The 20,111-nt window shown below is 38.7% G+C and overlaps 1 protein-coding gene across 4 annotated transcripts in view; it reads left to right on the top strand.

Annotated features, from left to right (window-relative positions):
• Positions 1 to 20,111, top strand: part of ZMYM1 (zinc finger MYM-type containing 1) — a 43,552-nt gene that overhangs the window by 338 nt on the left and 23,103 nt on the right. Inside the window, exon 1 of one of the 4 annotated variants that reach the window (XM_017648390.3) lies at positions 16,874 to 16,946. The exons of 2 other annotated variants lie outside the window; for them this stretch is intronic. The gene's annotated coding sequence lies outside the window, so the exon portion shown is untranslated. Of the gene's footprint in view, positions 1 to 16,873; positions 17,025 to 20,111 lie in introns of those variants that run through there. One more of the 4 variants, XM_017648391.3, reaches the window with a different exon arrangement.

The following is a 20,111-nucleotide window of genomic DNA, read 5'->3' on the forward strand; positions in this document are numbered from 1 at the left end:
AGCACCGGACATGCATCATTCTACTTAAGCCTCACCACAACCCCAAAAGATGCACATTTTTATCTCTGATATGTAAATGAAAAGATTAATTAACTTGTTCAAAGTCAAGATTGGGTATTTTTTTCATTCAGTGTTGTTTCGGAGATACATCTATGATTTGTGAGGCTGTCGTTCATTTTGACTGCTGTGTGGTGCTCCATTGTATGAATATGCTACACTTGCACAATCTACTATTGATGCATATTTGAGTTGTTTCGAATTTTTGGCTCTTCGGAATAATGCTGGGTTTTGTGGCACATATGCTAGGTTTATACTTAGCAGTGAAATTGCTTGTTAATATATATGTAAAACTTAAGTGAATAATGTCAAATCATTTTAGAAAGTGGTTGTTTCAGTTTGCACTCCCACCAGCCATCCATGAGAGTTCTAATTGCCCCACATCCTTGCAATAACTATTACTATACATCTTTTTAATTTTAACCCTTCTCATGGGGGTCTAGTGGTATCTCATTGTGGTTTTAATTTGGACTTCCCAGATTACTAATGAGCTTAAGCCCATTTTCATGTTTTTGGATATCCAGATATTCTCTCCTAATGAAGCACTTGTTCACATCTCTTACCCATTTCTGTATTGGATTGTCAGCAATTTTCTTATAGAAATATATCTTGGTATGAGTCCTTCGTTGAAAATATGTATTGAAAATATCTTTGCCCATTCAATGGCCTGCCTTTCCACTTTATTAGTGTTTTTTATTAACATGAAAGACCCTTAGTGCTTAATGCTTCTTGTGTCCTGTTAAGTAATATCCTCCTATCAAAGTTCCTGATTTAGTTCTGTTATTACTTTCTCTTTCTCATGAAGCAGTCAGGTTGCATCTTTTTCCATGTAAATGTTAAACTAAGTGCTCTTTTTTAAGTCTGTCCTTTCCTCCACTGATCTGTATTGTCACCTTTGTATAAATAAGTCATCTATAAATGTGTGGGTTTGTTTCAGTACTATGTAATCTATTCCTTCTGTCTCTATTTGTGGGAATATCACACTGTCTTCATTTCTCTAAGAGCTTTAGAATAAATCTTGGTATCTGGTAGAAAAAGCCCTCCTTCCCATTACATTCATTAAGACTATCTTGGCTTTCCTTGGTCCTCTGCATATTCATATACATTTTAGAATCAGCTTGCCAAATGTGACAAAATTTTCCTCATAAATTTTGGAATTGACAAAAATTTTGTTTAGTATTGCACTGAAAATGTATATCTGTTTTGGATAATTGGTATTTGTTATTCATTGTGTTGAATTGTGTTCCCCAAAAAGATATGTTGGAGCTGTAACCTTCAGAATGTGAGCTTATTTGGAAATAGGGTTGTTGCAGATGTAATTAGTTAAAATGAGGTTATGTTGGAGTCCGGTTGGTCCTTAATCCAATAAGACTGATATCCTCATAAGAGGAGGAGATGCAGAGACAAACAGGTGGGGGAAGAATACCAAGTGATTGAGGCAGAGATGGAAGTGCTGCAGCTGAACAACAAGGAATGCCAAGGGTTGGTGATAAAAACAGAATCTAAAAGAGGCAAAAAAAGATTATCCCATAAAGGTTTCAGAGTGAGCCAGGCTCTGCTGATACCTTGATTTTGGACTTCAAGACTCCAGAACTTTTAGACAATAAATTTCTGCTCATAGCACTTCGTAAACACCAGGCCCAGGAAACTAAGATTGCATTATATAGGGTTGCATTTTCCAACCCATTAAATGGTATATCTTATATTTATTTAAGCATCCTTAATTTCTCTTAGTGTTTTATAGTTTTTAAGTGTACATATATCTCACATCTTCCTTAGATTTATTCTAGATATTTAATGTTTTATGGTATTTTAAATAGTAAGTTTTCATTTTCTAATTGTTTATATCCAGTACAAATATAGAAATGCAATTGACTCTTGGATGTTGGTCTTCAAGCCAACACCCTTGCTAAATTCATTTATTCATTCTAACAGGTCATACTTTTCTTTAAATTCTGAGTATTCAACTATATAGAGAATAATGACAAATTCATCTCTTTCCAAGCATATAACTTATTTCATTTTTTTGTGTTATTGTACTAGCTAAATCCTCTAGTAATGTGTTCAATGGAAATGGTAATTTTGGACATCTCTATCTTCTTCCTGCTATGTTGCTTTCAACATAAAATCATTAAATATCATATTTGCTTTAGAATTTTTCAGTTATCTGTGAGGGATAAAATATGGTAAATTCTTTACAACTCCTCTCATCAGGAGGAGGCTATTTCCTACCCCTTGCTTCTGGGTTGGCCTTGTGAATTATTTTAACAGATAGAATGTGACTGAAGTGATATGTGAATTCCCAAGCACCGGCCTCAGAAGTCCTGCAAATTCTGTTTTCACTTTCTTGGGACAGTCCCACCATTATATGTCAAGGTTAGATGGGTTAAACTACTGTATGATGAGAAATCACATGCAGAGAGTAGCCCACAATGGGCACCAAGTGGCCCATACATGTGACTGGAACCATCTTAGGTCCTCCAGGTTGCTAGATACCTGCAGCCTCATGAGTGAACCAAGGCAAGATCAGCAGCAGAATTGCCTAGCTAAGCCCAAACTGTAGAATCTTAAATAAATAAAAATGGTTCTTGTTTTAAGCTAGTAAGTTTTGGGGTGCTTTTTTTATTTATCAATTGAGAACTGTTACAGAATTGATACCTAGAAGCTGTGTACTGCCACAATGAAAATCTAAAACTTGTGATAGCGGCTTTGGAAACAGGCAGCAGGCAGAATCTGGAAAGACAGCAAGGAGACTTTAGTAGGGCTGGAAGAGCAGTGAAAAAATTCTTAGAGACTGGAGAAAGGCTAACCATACATAGCATACATTACATAACATGTTATGCAATGGCAAAATGTTTGGCAGCACTACCACTTGTAATAGCTTGGAAGATAGAAAATGCACTTAATGAACTTGTGGATCTGCCTTTGGAGATTTCCAGGCACAATCTTAAAAGTGCCTACTAATTTATTTTAACCACCTATGATAAGATTTTTTTTTAAAATAAGCTAAAAAAGAAACCATTTCATTTTTAAGCAGAAATTAGACAAAATATAAAGAGTCCAGGACAGTCTCTCCAGCTAGCAAAATATGATCAAAATAAGAAGTGGCCTCAGAAAAAAGATAAAATATAGGACATTACAGGTAAAATGTGGCCTCAAGGTCAAGATCAACTCAAATACAGCTGTAAGACCTCAAAAGGAGTTAAACACTGCCTCCTAGACCCTCTCATATAGAGAAAAGGGCTTCTAAGAAACATGAGAGCATGGTCCAGGAGAAACCTGAGACACTCAAAGTGGAGTTCTGTCTCAAAAAGAAGTATGGATGTGGTGTGGGAGGCATGGAGTGAATCCCAGTGTGGAGAAAATGAAAATTTCTGACTAGGATTCCTGCCTGGCCTTAGTAGCACTCACTGTACATATACAATGTTTTTCATATTTATGGGATGTTTACCAGGGACAGAGTGGCTGGCCAGTCACAAGAGTACTGGCCCAGGGGAGGGGCAAGGAGGAAACACCCATTCTCTCCTCCTCTCAATTCCTGGTATGCAATTGCTCAGGTGTCCACCAGTCACCAGAGACCCACTCACGGAGCTCCTTCCAGTGCTATGGGTGGGGAAGTAGTGGGCAATTCTTGGGAAAGTGGGGAGTGAGGAAAGGCTGAGACCTATTGCCATGGGAATAACCCCCCATTTAAGCCCCCAACTCCTTGCCCTTGCCTTTATTCAGTCTCATCAAATTCATACAGAACTTGCCCCCAGAGGAGATCCCCCTCCTCCCAGAGCAACACCCAGTAAGATGCATAAAATATCCACAAGTTTTTAAGGGATTAATTTTTGCAAAACCAAAACCTTTGACTACAAGGAGCAATGACAGTTTGAAATGAAAAAGATCTCTGTGCCCAACTTTCTATGATGGGAAAAACTACTCAGCTGGAAGCTGGGAAAGCTACTCAGCTCAAAATATGGTCCATTTCATATGGGAAAGAAAGGTTTCTCAGTGGAAAAGTCATAAGCCCAGAGAGCAGAAGAAGCCTACATATATATATGAAATCATTCTCAGAGAACAAAACAATCAAATTGGCACCCTTTCTCCTTAGAGTAGGAGAATCTGACAACAGGTAACAAGGTAGTGAATTACTATGATCAATGACTATTACATGCCTTCTTCCCCTTTTCAACAGGAGTGTCCTTTGGTGTCACTCTGACTCTATATAATCAAGTAAATTGGATTTGCTGGGGGGCAGGGAGGGGCTAGGGAACAGATAAGTTGTCTGTTTAGTTAGCAGGTCTCTGGATTGAAAAAGTTGCACCTGAGCAGCTTTATCCAATGAACTATACCAGAGGACTTTCTTCCATAGACCTGATTGAGATGGTGACTTCCTGGACTTTGATCCAATGCCATAATGGTTTGAGACTTTTGGTTGAGCAGGTGAGTGTATTTTGATTGGGAAGGGATATGAAGTATTATGGCCAGAAGGCAAACTATGACAGTTTCCAAATATGGGCACAAACAATTCCTCCTGTCTCTGTATGTGTATGAGGTTTCTCCCAAGATGTGCAGTTAAGTTTCCTCTCAACTTGAATTAGGGCTGGCCTGTGACTTGCTTTGACCAATAAATTACAGGGGAGTGACATTTTGACAGTTATTATAGGTATAGACTTTAAGAGACCTGCCAACTTCTACATTTGCTCTCTTCGGGCCACCCTATCAACAGTTCTGGCCACCCTACTGGAGAAACCACAAGAAAGAGAAAGAAGTCCCTGCTCCTCCTTGCCAAGGTCCCAGGGATGTTTATGAACCAATCATGGACATTACAGGCAAATTCCTAGCTGAACACATCCACAGAAGTGACCCCACTTGATACCATGTGGGGCAGAAGAACTCTCCAATTGAGCCCAGCCAAAAATGTAATCATGAGAAGTAACAAATTGTTGTTTAAGCCTGAGATTCCAGCCACTTGTGTAGAAGAGGTACCCACAACCAGCCACTGTGGGACAAAAGAAAGGCTGGCACTTTGAAAGACTGTCCAACAGTGAGAGGGCTGCTAAAGGGGCAAGGATTAATTACACAGAGCTCGCTGCTCATGAGAAAGGACAGGTGGACAAAACCATCCCAACACACTCACTCCCCAGCAGGTTGGGAATGTTCAGGGGCTTCAGGTGCTCCATCCACCTGGCTGGAAATGCATCACTGAGGCCCCCCACTGCAATATGCAGCCTGCTGCTCCTTCCACCCAGTGGGCACTGGTTTGCAAACCAGATGCCCCTGCCATTGCGCTAGGCCACCTGGAGGGCAGCCCTGCCTATGACAGCTACAAGGGCATAATGCAGAGGCTCCTCACTGTGCACTCAGCTGACTAGCCCTGGCAGTGGAGGCAGGCACTGCAGCTGGAAAGCAGGAAAATCTCTTTCTTCCTAGCAGAATTTGGCACTGCTCGCCTGCAATCCCCACCATTGCTCTAAGAGCTGGGAAGCTCTAGAGAGTAGAAATTCTGAACATTAGATGTCACTGCCTACACAAAGATATTATTCCATAGTATTCATTAGAAATATGAAATGGCAAAAGAATTTTGTACAAACCAAAATCCCTCAAATACCAGAAAAAGGGCTAAGTTAAAAGAAAATCACCAATCTTCTTGATAAAGACTGTAAAATATAAGTCATAAACATGCTCATGGAGCCTCAGAAAAATATTCAAGATCTCAGGGAGGACTTCAAGAAAGAGATAGCAACTTTGAAAAATGCACTATCTGAAATGAAACATAGAGTGGAGGGACTGAAAAGCAGATCAGATGAGGTAGAGGAGACAGTAAATAAAATAGAAATTAAAATACAGGAATACAAAAAAGGTGATGCACAGAGAGAAAAAAGGATCTCTGGAATGAAAGAATAATAAGAGAACGGTGTTACCAATCTAAATGGAACAATATTCGCATTATAGGGGTACAAGAAGAAAAGAGAGAGAAAGGGATATTAACTGTCTTTGAGGAAATAATTGCTTAAAATGTCCACAATCTGGGGAAGAAAACAGTCCCTCAGGCCATGGAACTACACAGATCTCCCAACACAAGGAACCCAAGGAAGACAACACCAAGACATATAATAATTAAAATGGCAAAGATCAAGGAAAAGGACAGAGTATTAAAAGCAGCCAGAGAGAGAAAAAAGATCAAATACAAAGGAAAGCCTATCAGGCTATCATCAGACTTCTCAGCAGAAACCTTAGCGGGCAGAAGGGAGTGGCATGATATATTTAATGCAATAAAACACAAGCGCCTCAAACCAAGAATATTCTACCTAGCAAGATTATCATTTACATTTGAAGGAGGGATTAAACAACTTGCAGATAAGCAAAAGTTGAGGGAATTTACCTCTCACAAACCATCTCTACAGTATATTGTAAAGGAACTGCTATAGATGGAAGTGCTCCTAAGGCAAAAGAGCTGTCACCGGAGGAAATAAAACCACAGTAAAGGAAATAGACCAATTAATTACTAAGGAAATGCAAAATTAAATCAACTATCCCCATAGTCAAGGGATACACCAGAGTACAGAAGATGACAACTAATATTTAAAGAATGTAGGAGGAAGAAAAAGAAGGGAGAAAAAAATCCTTTACATTGTGTTTGAAATAGTATAATCAGCGAGTTAAGTTAGACTGTTAAATAGTAAAGAAGCTGCCCTTGAACCATGAATCTAAACCCTGCAATGGCAATAAGTACATATCTATCAATGATCACCCTAAATGTAAATGAACTGAATGCACCAATCAAAAGACATAGAGTTACAGAATGGATAAAAAAAAAACAAGACCCCATGGGGGCGAGGTCAAGATGGCAGTGTGAGTAGAGCAGCAGAAATCTCCTCCCAAAACCATATATATTTTTGAAAATACAACAAATACAACTATTCCTAAAAGAGAGACCAGAAGACACAGGACAACAGCCAGACTACATCTAAACCTGCGAGAACCCAGCGCCTCACGAAGGGGATAAAATATAAGCTGCAGCCCAATGGGAGCCGAGCACCCCTCACCCCACTTCTCAGTGGGAGGAAAGGAGTTGGAGTAGGGAGGGAGAGGGATCCCAGGACTGCTAAATACCCAGCCCTAGCCATCCACACTAGGAGCACAGACACACAGTGCGTGGTGTGCTGGATACTAGGGAAACAGGACAGTAAGACCTGTGAGTAGTTCCAGTCCCTGCAGCAGGCAACCCTGAAACAAAAGAAAAGTGAGTGCACTTTGAAAATCTTAAAGGGACAGGGGCCTCACAGCTGGACAGAAGCATCACGGCGCAATCAGCCCATTACCTGGGATTCCCAGGGAACTCCGGGTGCCCCAATGCCCTGCGCGGCAGCACAGCTCGGAGGTCCCTCATGGTGATAAACAGCCTCCCGCCCATTCCCCCTCCAGCATGACTCCACCATAGTGGCAGTGACCACGCACACAGCAACTGGGCAGACCTTCTTCCACAGCGGCTGGGCAAAAATCAGACACCCTGTCTGCATGCAGCTGCCCAGCACAAGCCGCTAAGACCAAGAGACGAAGGCCACAAACTAGCAACAAGGGACATTCTCCCAGCTGACACAGGCACCAGCTCCCCAAAACTACCTCTCACCATGAAAAGGCAGAAGAATTTGATCCAGACAAAAATCACAGAGTCAACCCCTGAGAAAGAGATAGACCAAACCAATCTTCCTGAAAAAGAATTCAAAATAAAGGTCATAACCATGCTGATGGATATTCAGAGAAATATGCAAGCGCTAAGGGATGAAGTCCAGAAGGAGATGACAGAACTGAAACAATCTCTGGAAGGACTTAAGAGCAGACTGGATGAGGTGCAAGAGGCTGTTAATGGAATAGAAATCAGAGAACAGGAGCACAGAGAAGCTGATGCAGAAAGAGATAAAAGGATCTCCAGGAATGAAACAATATTAAGAGAACTGTGTGACCAATCCAAAAGGAACAATATCCGCATTATAGGGGTACCAGAAGAAGAAGAGAGAGAAAAAGGGATAGAAAGTGTATTTGAAGAAAAATTACCTAACACTTCCCCAAACTGGGGGAGGAAATAATCATTCAGACCACAGAAGTACACAGAACTCCCAAGGAGGACAACACCAAGACACATAATAATTAATGGTAAACATCAAGAACAAGGACAGAGTTTTAAAGGCAGCTAGAGAGAGGAAAAAGGTCACCTACAAAGGAAAACCCATCAGGCTATCATCAGACTTCTCAACAGAAACCTTACAGGCCAGAAGAGAATGGCACAATATATTTAATACAATGAAACAGTAGGGCCTTGAACCAAGAATACTGTATCCAGCATGATTATCATTTAAATACAAAGGAGGGATTAAACAATTTCCCAACAAGCAAAAGTCGAGGGAATTTGCCTCCCACAAACCACCTCTACAACAAAGAAAGCAGACCAACCAAATACTAACTAAAGGCAAAAAATAAAATCAACTACCCAAAAAGCAATTAAAGGAAACACAAAAGAGCACAGAATAAAACACCCAACATATAAAGAATGGAGGAGGAGGAATAAGAAGGGAGAGAAATAAAGAGTCACCAGACAGTGTTTGTAATACCTCAATAAGCGACTTAAGTTAGACAGTAAGTACTAAATAAGCTAACCTTGAACCTTCAGTAACCATGAATCTAAAGCCTGCAATGGCAATAAGTTCATATCTTTCAATAATCACCCTAAATGTAAATAGACTGAATGCACAAATCAAAAGACACAGAGTAATAGAATGGAAACAAAAGCAAGACCTATCTATATGCTGCTTACAAGAGACCCACCTCAAACCCAAATACATGCACAGACTGGGAGTCAAGGGATGAAAAAAGACATTTCATGCAAACAACAGGGAAAAAAGAGCAGGTGTGGCAGTACTAGTATCAGACAAAATAGACTTCAAAACAAAGAAAACAACAAGAGATAAAGACATTACATAATGAAAAAGGGGTCAGTCCAGCAAGAGAATATAACCATTATAAATGTATATGCACTCAACACAGGAGCACCAGCATATGTGAAACAAACACCAACAGAACTAAAGAAGGAAATAGAATGCAATGCATTCATTTTAAGAGACTTCAACACACCACTCACTCCAAAAGATAGATCCACCAGACGGAAAATAAGTAAGGACACAGAGGCACTGAACAACACATTAGAACAGATGGACCTAATAAACATGTATAGAACTCTACATACAAAGCAACAGGAAACACATTCTTCCCAAGTACAGATGGAACATTCTCCATAATATACCACATACTAGGCCACAAAAAGACTCTCAGTAAATTCAAAAAGACTGAAATTCTACCAACCAATTTTTCAGACCACAAAGGTATAAAACTAGAACTAAATTGTACAAACAAGGCAAAAAGGCCCACAAACACATGGAGGCTTAACAAAACACTTCTAAATAATCAAAGGTTCAGTGACCAAATTAAAATACAGATCAAGCAATATATGGAAACAAATGACAACAAAACAAAGCCCCAACTTCTGTGGGACGCAGCGAAAGCAGTCTTAAGACGAAAGTACATAGCAATCCAGGCATACTTAAAAAAGGAAGAACAATCCCAAATGAATCGTCTAACATCACAATTACCGAAATTGGAAAAAGAAGAACAAATGAGGCCTAAGTCAGCAGAAGGAGGGACATAAAAAAGATCAGAGAAGAAATAAATGAAATTGAGAAGAATAAAACAATAGAAAAAAATCAATGAAACCAAGAGCTGGTTCTTTGAGGAAATAAACAAAATAGATAAGCCTCTAGCCAGACTTATTAAGAGAAAAAGAGAATCAACACACATCAACAGAATCAGAAACGAGAAAGGAAACATAACAACGGACCCAACAGAAATACAAATAATAATTAGAGACTGCTATGAAAACTTATATGCTAAGAAGCTGGAAAACGTAGAAGGAATGGACAACTTCCTAGAAAAATACAACCTTCCAAGACTGACCAAGGAAGAAACACAAAATCTAAACAAACCAATTACCAGCAAAGAAATTGAAGCAGTAATCAAAAAACTACCCAGAAAAAAAAACTCTGGGCCAGATGGATTTACCTCAGAATTTTATCAGACATACAGAGAAGATACAATACCCATTCTCCTTAAAGTTTACCAAAAAATAGAAGAGGAGGGAATACTCCAAAACTCATTCTATGAAGCCAACATCACAGTAATACCAAAACCAGGCAAAAACCCCACCAAAAAAGAAAATCACAGACCAATATCCCTGATAAGCATAGATGCAGAAACACTCAATAAAATATTAGCAAACCAAATTCAAAAACACATCAAAAGGATCATACACCATGACCAAGTGGGATTCATCCCAGGGATGCAAGGATGGTACAACATTCGAAAATCCATCAACATCATCCACCATATCAACAAAAAGAAAGACAAAAACCACATGATCATCTCCATATATGCTGAAAAAGCATTCAATAAAATTCAACATACATTCACGATAGAAACTCTCAACAAAATGGGTACAGAGGGCAAGTACCTCAACATAATAAAGGCCATATATGATAAACCCACAGCCAACATCATACTGAACAGCGAGAAGCTGAAAGCTTTTCCTCTAAGATTGGGAACAAGACAGGGATGCCCACTCTCCCCACTGTTATTCAACATAGTACTGGAGGGCCTAGCCATGGCAATTAGACAAAACAAAGAAATACAAGGAATCCACATTGGTAAAGAAGTTAAACTGTCACTATTTGCAGATGACATGATATTGTACATAAAAAACCCTAAAGACTCCACTCCAAAACTAATAGAACTGATACGGGAATACAGCAAAGTTGCAGGATACAAAATTAACACACAGAAATCTGTGGCTTTCCTATACACTAACAATGCACTAATAGAAAAAGAAATCAGAAATATAATTCCATTCACAATTGCATCAAAAAGAATAAAATCCCTAGGAATAAACCTAACCAAGGAAGTGAAAGACCTATACCCTGAAAACTATAAGACACTCTTAAAAGAAATTAAAGAGGTCACTAACAAATGGAAACTCATCCCATGCTCTTGGCTAGGAAGAATTAATATCATCAAAATGGCCATCCTGCCCAAAGCAGGATATACAGATTTGATGCAATCCCTATCAATTTACCAACAGCATTCTTCAACGAGCTGGAACAAATACTTCAAAAATTCACATGGAAACACCAAAGACCCTGAATAGCCAAAGCAATACTGAGAAGGAAGAATAAAGTGGGGGGATCTCGCTCCCCAACTTCAAGCTCTACTACAAAGCCACAGTAATCAACACAATTTGGTACTGGCACAAGAACAGAGCCACAGACCAGTGGAACAGAATAGAGACTCCAGACATTAACCCAAACATATATGGTCAATTAATATTCGATAAAGGAGCCATGGACATACAATGGGGAAATGACAATGTTTTCAACAGATGGTGCTGTCAAAACTGGACAGCTACATGTAAGAAAATGAAACTGGATCACTGTCTAACTCCATACACAAAAGTAAATTCAAAATGGATCAAAGACCTGAATGTAAGTCATGAAACCATAAAACTCTTAGAAAAAAACATAGGCAAAAATCTATTGGAAATAAACAAGAGTGACTTCTTCATGAACATATATCCCTGGGCAAAGGAAAGAAAAGCAAAAATGAACAAGTGAGACTATATTAAGCTGAAAAGTTTCTGTATAGCAAAGGACACCATCAATAGAGCAAAAAGGTACCCTACAGTATGGGAGAATATGTTTATAAATGACAGATCCAATAAAGGGTTGACATCCCAAATATATAAAGAGCTCATACACCTCAACAAACAAAAAGCAAATAATCTAATTAAAAAATGAGCAGAAGAGCTGAACAGACAGTTCTCCAAAGAAGAAATTCAAATGGCCGACACATGAAAAGATGCTCCACACCCCTCGTCACCAGTGAAATGCAAATTAAAACCACAATGAGATATCACCTCATACCAGTAAGGATCGCCACCATCTAAAAGACAAACAACAAATGTTGGCAAGGTTGTGGAGAAAGGAGAGCCCTCCTACACTGCTGGAAGGAATTTAAACTAGTTCAACCATTGTGGAAAGCAGTATGGAGGTTCCTCAAAAAGCTCAAAATAGACATACCATTTGACCCAGGAATTCCACTTCTAGGAATTTATCCTAAGAATACAGCAGCCCAGTTTGAAAAAGACAGATGCACCCCTATTTTTATCACAGCACTGTTTACAATAGCCAAGAAATGGAAGCAACCTGAGTGTCCATCAGTAGATGAATGGATAAAGAAGATGTGGTACATATACACAATGGAATATTATTCAGCCATAAGAAGAAAACAGATCCTACCATTCGCAACAACATGGATGGAGCCAGAGGGCATTACGCTCAGCGAAATAAGCCAGGTGGAGAAAGATACGTATCAAATGATTTCACTCATCTGTGGAGTATAAGAACAAAGCAAAAACTGAAGGAACACAAGAGCAGCAGAATTACAGAACCCACTAATGGACTAATAGTTACCAAAGGGAAAGGGACTAGGGAGGATGGGTGGGAAGAGAGGGATAAGGGCGGGGAAAAAGAAAGGGCATTACGATTAGCATGTATAATGTTGGGGGGGTTGCATGGGGAGGGCTGTGCAACACAGAGAAGACAAGTAGTGATTCTACAGCATCTTACTACACTGATGGACAGTGACTGTAATGGGGTGGGGGTGGGACATGGTGAATGGGGGAGCCTAGTAAACATAATTTTCTTCCTGTAATTGTAGAATAATGATAACAAAACAAAAAAGAAAAAGAAAAAAAAGAAATACGTAAGTTTTTAAGGAGATCAATGTAATGTAATGGCAGGATGATAGCTTAGAAACTATTTATTGTTCATGCAAAACTTAGAACTTATGTCATTTCCAGGATAAACAGTAAGTTTTGAAAATTAAAAACAGTAAGAAGGACAGAGACTTGTAAATACCTTGATATTAAAAAAATGTTATTATAATAAAGGGTTTTAAATTAACAGTCTCTATTACCTTGGAAAGCAAAACTTGGTCTTATATCCCAACTAAGAAAGAATTCATTGATATCACTGATGACCTTGGAAACTTAGTGGGCCTAAAATTGTATTTTTTAATGGATTTGGCAAGATTTCTGAAATCAGAAAATAATTGAAATAATACTACTGAAACCTCAAGATATCAAAATAAGTATAGGTATAATCTTAAGAAGAATAAAAGCTGCAAAAAATATGCAGCAATATTTAACTTGTGGAATTGAATAGATTTAGATATAAATTAGTCAATTTTGTAATCTTTCTCTTTGTGGAAGCTTTACTGTTGCTTAAGGCATATGAAAAATTCAAAAGTATCACCATATTAAATTTCTAATTCTAACATAAATTGTTGAAGGGCATTAAGTTAATCAATGTGTATACCTTTTTTTTTGGTATCATTAATGTACAATTACATGAGCAACATTATGGTTACTAGACTCCCCCCATTATCAAGTCCCCACCACATACCCCATTACAGTCACTGTCCATCATCATAGTAAGATGCTACAGAATCACTACTTGTCTTCTCTGTGTTACACTGCCTTCCCCATGCCACCGCCCCTACAGTATGTGTGCTATCATAATGCCATTTTCCCCCCCTTATCCCTCCCTTCCCACCCATCCTCCCCAGTCCCTTTCCCTTTGGTAACTGTTAATCCATTCTTGGATTCTGTGAGTCTGCTGCTCTTGTGTTCCTTCAGTTTTTGCTTTGTTCTTATACTCCACAGATGAGTGAAATCATTTGATACGTATCTTTCTCCACCTGGCTTATTTCGCTGAGCGTAATGCCCTCTGGCTCCATCCATGTTGTTGCGAATGGTAGGATCTGTTTTCTTCTTATGGCTGAATAATATTCCATTGTGTATATGTACCACATCTTCTTTATCCATTCATCTACTGATGGACACTCAGGTTGCTTCCATTTCTTGGCTATTGTAAATAGTGCTGCGATAAACATAGGGGTGCATCTGTCTTTTTCAAACTGGGCTGCTGTATTCTTAGGATAAATTCCTAGAAGTGGAATTCCTGGGTCAAATGGTATGTCTATTTTGAGCTTTTTGAGGAACCTCCATACTGCTTTACAGAATGGTTGAACTAGTTTACTTTCCCTCCAGCAGTGTAGGAGGGTTCCCCTTTCTCCACAACCTCGCCAACATTTGTTGTTGTTTGTCTTTTAGATGGTGGCGATCCTTACTGGTAGGAGGTGATATCTCATTGTGGTTTTAATTTACATTTCTCTGATGACTAGCCATGTGGAGCATCTTTTCATGTGGCACATACACTTTTTGAAAAGAAGTACAGACAACCAAAGAGATAGTTAATCTCTGATGTGGTGAATATTACAGAATGAATACTCTGGGAGCACAGAGGAAAGACAAGTTAACCCAACCTGTGCACTTGCTACATACCTGATATAATAGAGTACTATGTAATTAACTAGTTACAAACCAAGTATCATGGAAAGTTTACATCCATCTAATTCCAAGGTTTTTTCACAATGTGGGGAACTCAAGTTAAGCCTAAAATGTCCCCATGCATAGGATCTAGATATATCTTCCAGGCCTACTTAATTGATAGAACAGCCAAGAAATCCGTTTGCCAAGGGACTTCTGGGATAGAACTGATATGAAGGGAAAATATAAACCATCAAAACAAATCTGGTGGAGTAATGAAGTCTCAGGGACAGAGGAAAAGTGACTGAACAGAGTACAGTGTCTATCATTTGGATTTTATTCAACTTCAGCTTAAATGGCATCATGTCTAGAATTAGGGAAAGAGAAACAGGGGAAGGATGAAGTCTCAAGAAGACACCAGAAAAAGCAATAATCAAAACCTGAAATACCAGTTTTTAACTGAAATTTCTGATATTTTTATGGTAACTTAGCACCTGTCTAATAGAGTTTGACACAAAAGTGGGGAAAAATCATCTCCTCACTTTATTATAAATATCTAGAGGTCAACATTACTAAGGAAAGAGCCAGAGAAATTCTGTTTAAAGTACAAGGCTCAGAGATTTGGTAAGCAGTTTCCCTAGCTTCTCCCGGTTGTGATAGAGTTACAGTCTGGACCTGAATATTGTGTAGATCCAATTCCTATCCTTTTTTCATTTCAACATACTCTTCCATGATTTCCTGCCTGTGTTTATTTGTAACAACTACTTCACCAGCAGCTCTCTTAAGCAGAGGATGCCTTAAGATCTGAAGTTGGGTCTATGTTACCCATGTTCTCCATGTTGATTTTATGTAAGAATTCATGTTCCTTTAAAGTTTATATCATTAGGATTAGACTACCCCTCCTTACTACTGGCATCAGCTCATCTCCTAGTCACTCTTCAACACCTCACTGAAGAATCTAGCTGCTGGCTCACTGTTTTCCTCTTCTGCCATGATTTCACCTTCCTCATGAACACTTCTAACATCCTGGTCTCTCAGTTTATTCAGCTTCCCATTTTCAGTGAACTTTTCCCCATTCCACTTGAGCTTCACCTTCTGATGGCCACATATTGGATCCTTGGATGGTCTAAAATTGCTCCATTTCTGAAGTAATGTATTCAGATATCCCACTTTATGAGAACAGTCTTCTACTTTTCTGTTTCCTCATTCAATTTCTACCTCTAAAGCTATACTTCCATTTTATAAAGACCTCTGGTTCCTTGATCAGTCTTTTTTATCCAATTTATTGACCTTCTGCTGTCTTGTCTTGTTTCTATATATTCTACTAGTTACTTGCCAACATCCTCAGCCCTCTCCAACAGATCTTCTGTTGTACTTACCTGGAAAAACATCTCTGAATCAACTTCTCCGTGTTCACACCTAGTCTGTTTATTCTTGGCAAAAATCATAGAGCCTACCAAGCTGGCTCAAATACAAATCCAAGGTCCTCAGTCTCAACTGGGCTAATGGTATTGTCCAGAAATCCTGTCATGTCTCTTGTCAGTTCTCTCTTACATTCTTCACATTGACTAGCGTTTCTTTCACTTCAAATCTCTGACCATATCACCTCACTCACAGCATATGATCTGACCTCTTATTTCACAGAGAAAATACTATATAAGCTATTAAATAAGAACTTCCTCAGTTCCTGGCACCAAATTCACAAACTTTTCTGCAATTATACCTACCATTCTTTCTTTCCTGCAATTATAAAGGAGGGAGTGTCTCTGATCTTTTATAATCTTTTTATGGCTTTAGGAATAGCACAATTATTTGATGCTATACTTTCTTAGGTGTTGAAAGTGTTAAGTAGTGAAGTAGCATTTAAAAAACAGTGATTTTTGCTATACTGTTTTGGGGTTATTTTAATTTTAATATACTAAGATCACCCCCAAATGGAAAAAGCCTGAACCCCCTATCTCTGCAAATAATTCCTTTTACTGGGAATTTACTCTGTATCTGGCGCTTTACTATTATTGCCCTTCTAATCTTCATAAGCCTATGATGTGGGCACTATAATTGCCCCATTTCAAGGATGAAGAAATGGGGATTTAACAAAAGTTGCCAGAAGAGACATCTCTCAAATCCAGGAACTCTCCCTGCCCCGCTTGAGCTCAGAGTCAATCCCGACGCAGTCCCAACTTTCAAGCGCCCAAAATTTGCTGCCTTCTGGATATACCTTCAAGCATAAGACCCCAGGCGGTTGTCGGAGCTCTTAGCCTGCCCCCCTCCCGACGGAGAAAAGTGCCGCGCCAGGCCGGCTGCGTTGCGCACGCTCGGCCGCAGAGCATGACGGGAAAGGGGCGGGGCCCACGTGACCGTTTCGAGTTGAAGTTCTGAGAAGCCTCGTGCGGCGTGCATCCCGGAGAAATTAGTAAGCTCCTTAAGGCCCTGCGGGGTTGGCCTTTATTCCGGTGCCTTACCTCAGACCGGCGAGTTTCGCTCGTCGGAGGTAGGGGGGAAGCGTCGGGTCGGGATCCTAGACATGGGTCCCTGCGTGCGGGTTCCGCCATAGGGGGGTCGGGAACTCGTGGTCAGGCGCCTAGACGGCTTGTGTTTGTAGCCTCCTGTAACTTTGTCCGCAGAGTCGGGGGGGTCGCTGTTCCCCAGCTTTTCTCGTCACCTCCTCCTGTGTGGTAACCCGGCTTGCGGTCTCTGTCTCTAAAACATTAGTATGATCACACTTGTGGCTCTCTTCATTAAGCCATTATTTTTTCTACTTAAAACTAAACCTGGGAACTACACAAATAGACTCGTACACGGGATTAAAAGAAATTAATCACTATGAAGTTTGACTCGAATTCGGATTTGAAATTGGGAGTAGATGAAGGAGCAATCTTTCTCACTTTCAGTGTTTTGTTTTAGTATCTTAATTTTCATGGGCTACTGTTTGTAAACAGTAACTTGTTCGGCTTTCTCAGGGTGCATTTCAGCATACTCTAAAAATTAAACTCTAAAAATTAAACTGAACCAAAAGCTTGAGAGTAGGAAAGTATTTTTAAGAGTTGAATCACAGATAACATCCGACAATAACTTGTATTCCTCATCACAAATGTATAAGACAAGAAGCCCCTTAAAATTTATAACAACTGTATTAACACTTAGCCCTGACAGTATCAGGACTCAGCAGTTGCCCATTTAACTCTTAGGTTAATTAGCAAAAGCATTAGAGGAGCATGCCTTTGCTAAAACAGTGAATTTGCTTCTACGGTTTTCTGTGAATTAATGTATACAGGTCAGAATCCCAAAAGGACAGGTGCAAAGCTGTAACTTACCTTATCAATGACACAGCTACAAGGAATTGAATTATAGTCACTCAGACGGCAGAAAAAGCTATCTTCTGAAAGTCTGTTTTAATCTAGCACAAATTAATGCTTTGGACGTCTCCAAAATACTTAACATTTGGTATATAACGCATTTAAATGTATCTCATGATTTTATTTTTTAAGTTAATTTTTTATTAGACAAAATAGGAATGAAATGTTTGCTGAACCCCAAAAGCTACGATTTAGGAGGGGAAGTTCAAGATTTTTGGTATTCAGGGACCTTTGTGATAGGACCGCTCTCTGCTTTTCTAACTCCATTTCCTCCCTGTAGCACTCTTGCATTTTATCTTCAACAGTAATTCCACTTCTTATAGTTTCCATATATTTGTGTTTTTGCACATGCTGTCCCTATTGTTGGAATATCCCCTATCATTGCTTTGTAGACACTTCCTTTAAAACTTAGCTCAAATTTAGTCTTCTTGAAGATTTTTTGACCATCTTCTCTTCCCTCATTTCTCCTCTGTACCTTGCATACACTTAAATTGTGGGAATCATCATACTGTGATAGGCAGAATACTGTGAGTATGGGGATATCTAATTATCTCTGAAGGCAGTGCCTAGGCACTTCATAAATAGTGGCTCTCTTTTGCCTACAGAACTAAGCATGGACATTTTAATTTGCTTTGAAAAGCATTTAGCCATCTGCCTCCAACCTTCATGTCAAGCCAGTAAAAGAGCTTGCAGAATTCAACTGAATAAAACAAATCTTTGCAAAATGTAATGTCTAAAGAAGTAACTATAATGCAGGGAAATAAGAGGTGGAAGTAGACCAGCTTCCGGACTCTTTGATTAGTCATTTTATTTTTGTGTCCATACTTCACTACCTTAATTACTGTAGGTTTATAATAAAGCCTCCAACTGTTTTCTTTTTTGGGGCTGTCTTAGCAAAAATGGAATATACATATACATTTGGAATCATCTTTCAAGTTCCACAAAAACTCCTGCTGGGATTTTGATCTGTAGTTCAATTTGGGGAAAGCTGACAATATTGAGTCAATATGAGCATGTTGTATCTCCATTTATTTAGATCTTTTAATTTCTCTTAGCATTGTTTTGTTTTCAGTGTAGTGATCTTGACATAGTTCATTAGATTTAATCCTGTATATGATGCATTATACTATAGAAATGGTTATTTTAAATTGTATTTCCCAACTTGTTCTAGTACAAAGAAATGTAATTGATTTTTAATTCTGACCTTGCCAAATTTACTTAATAATTCCATTAGTTACTTGGAGATCCGTTTGGGTTTTTTATGTATACAGCATGTTATTGATAATGACAATTACTCCTTTTCAAGGTTTCTTTTTTTCATGTTTTATTGACCTGATGATAAGCTCTAGTACAGTGGTGAAGAGAAATGATGAGAAAAAGAAGTTTTAAGTACTGACTTTATATTATCCTACGATCCTGCTAAAATTTACTTATTCTGGTATTTTATTGGAGGAACAAGGAAGGGAATATTCCTTAGCGTTTTGTATATACATAATCATACTCTCTACAAATAGTTACTAAATTTCCATGGGGTATGCCACGTTATTTTAAAGGGTATTCTTTTCGTATTTCTGCAGTATAGTTTGCTGGTAATAAATGTCACCATTTTCATTTATCTGAAAATGTTCTTATTTCACCTTTATTTTTCAAGGATATTTTTACTGATTAGAGAATTTTAGGTAGCTCTTTTTTTTTCCAGCACTTTATCTCATTAACTTCTGATCTTCATAGTTTCTGACAAAAAGACCACCATCATTCTTATTTTTGTCCCCCTGTTTGTTAATGTCTTTTTTCTCTAGCTGCTTTTAAGATTTTCTTTTTATCTTTGGTTTTCACCAGCGTGACTATGATGTGCATAGTTGTGTTTTTATTTGTTGTTCATAAAGCTGCCTGAATTCATGTAGTTTTATATTTTTCTTCATTTGGGGGACATTGCCCAGCAAGTATTTCTTCAAATATTGCTTCTGTTGTATTCTCTTTTTTCTTATTCTGAGACTCTTTTACCTGTGAGTTAGACCTTTTTGCCATGTCCCACATGTTGCTCACGTTATTTGTATTTTTCTCCTTTTATGCATCAGTCTGACTTTGTGCTAACCTACCTGTCTTCTAGCTCACTAATTTGATAGTAAATTCATCTGTTGAGTTCTTAATTTGCCTATGTTATTTTCCAGTTCTCAATCTCCATGACTTTTTAATTTTTTAAATGAATTCTAGGACTCTGC

Source organism: Manis javanica, chromosome 4 (genome assembly GCF_040802235.1).
Source record: "Manis javanica isolate MJ-LG chromosome 4, MJ_LKY, whole genome shotgun sequence".
In the NCBI taxonomy this organism is placed as follows: domain Eukaryota; kingdom Metazoa; phylum Chordata; class Mammalia; order Pholidota; family Manidae; genus Manis; species Manis javanica.